A 1,532-nucleotide genomic window follows, 5' to 3' on the forward strand; every position below is an offset into this window, starting at 1 on the left:
ACCCCCCCCCCCCCCCCCCCCCCCCCCCGCTGGAGCAGACAGACCTAGCCTAACAGTTTTATAAGGCAACAGTAAATATACACAATATATTCAAAATATATTTAGAAGGTTCATGTTGCATCTATGCATAGAATAACATGCTCTCCTACAGGGTCTGATTGGAGGAAAGCAGAAAAGGTCAGCTGCCCCAAGATACAACTATCATTTGTGTGCTGAGGACTCTGAATACTCTTTAGGAAGGAGACAGAGGAAGGAAGCACAGAAATTCATTATCAGAGATTACATATTATCAAATCTAGCATAGTTTGTTGTTAGATTAGCTAGCCTAGCAAGTTGGAAGTTTCAAAGGGAATGGGACACCAAGTCAATGTATTTTTATTGTGGGGAAGCTCAGTAGGAGAGGCTGAGTAAGTGGGGCTCTGCCAGGGAAAGCCAACCTAGATGAAGCGACTTAACGAGGGCCCACTGCAAAACTGGATGATACGAGAGGTAGTCAGCAAGCTGAAAGAAAATTGATGCCACGTATATGTTACCTCCATTCTATTAATATCTTAGTCTCAATACAATGTCTGTTACAAAAACATTTAGCCACTAAAATATAGATATATAAAAGAAGCATGCACTTACATTTCCACATTACTCAACACATTGTACTAATGATTAAGTATTTATTATGTTTTTACCTGTCAAAATCAGACTCAATTTTGGGTGACGTTTTGAATCTTTCTACTGGAGAATGTCTTCGGTATTTCCCTGATTGGCCATGAGATCTCTCTGATAGGACATGTGATCTCCCTGATAGGATATGCGATCTCCCTGATGGGACATAAGATCTCTCTGATAGGACATAAGATCTCCCTGAAAGGATATGAGATCTCCCTGATGGAACATGAGATCTCTCTGATGGGACATGAGATCTTGCTGATAGGACACAAGATCTCCCTGATAGGACATGAGATCTCCCTGATAGAACATGAGATCTCTCTGACTGACCATGAGATCTCTCAGTGTAGCCACGAGATCTCTCTAATTGGCTACGAAATCTTTCTGTGTGGCCACAGGATCTCTCTAATTGGCTATGAGATCTTTCTGTGTAGCCACGAGCTCTCTCTGTGTAGCCAGGAGATCTCTCTCTGTAGCCATGATATCTCTCTGTGTAGCCATGATATCTCTCTGTGTAGCCACGAGATCTCTCTGAGTAGCCACGAGATCTCTCTATGTAGCCACGAGATCTCTCTGTGTAGCTACGAGATCTCTCTCTGTAGCCACGAGATCTTTCGGTGTAGCCACAAGATCTTTCTGTTTGGGCATGAGCTCTCTCTGGCCGGCCATGAGCTCTCTCTGACCAGCCATGAGCTCTCTCTGACTGGCCATGAGCTCTCTCTAATTGGCCATGAGATCTCTCTGGTTGGCCACGAGATCTCTCTGGTTGGCCACGAGATCTGGCTGGTTGGCCACGAGATCTCTCCGACCGGCCACGTGATTTCTCCGACCGGCCACGGGATCTCTCCGACCGGCCTCGGGATCTCTCC

General features: G+C 45.4%; 1 protein-coding gene across 1 annotated transcript in view; it reads right to left on the reverse strand.

Moving 5' to 3' along the window:
* The window catches only part of LUZP4 (leucine zipper protein 4), a 54,887-nt gene that overhangs the window by 16,622 nt on the left and 36,733 nt on the right, over nucleotides 1–1,532 (reverse strand).

The sequence above is a fragment of the Phoca vitulina genome, unplaced genomic scaffold, assembly GCF_004348235.1.
Source record: "Phoca vitulina isolate PV1807 unplaced genomic scaffold, GSC_HSeal_1.0 scaffold69, whole genome shotgun sequence".
Lineage (NCBI taxonomy): Eukaryota > Metazoa > Chordata > Mammalia > Carnivora > Phocidae > Phoca > Phoca vitulina.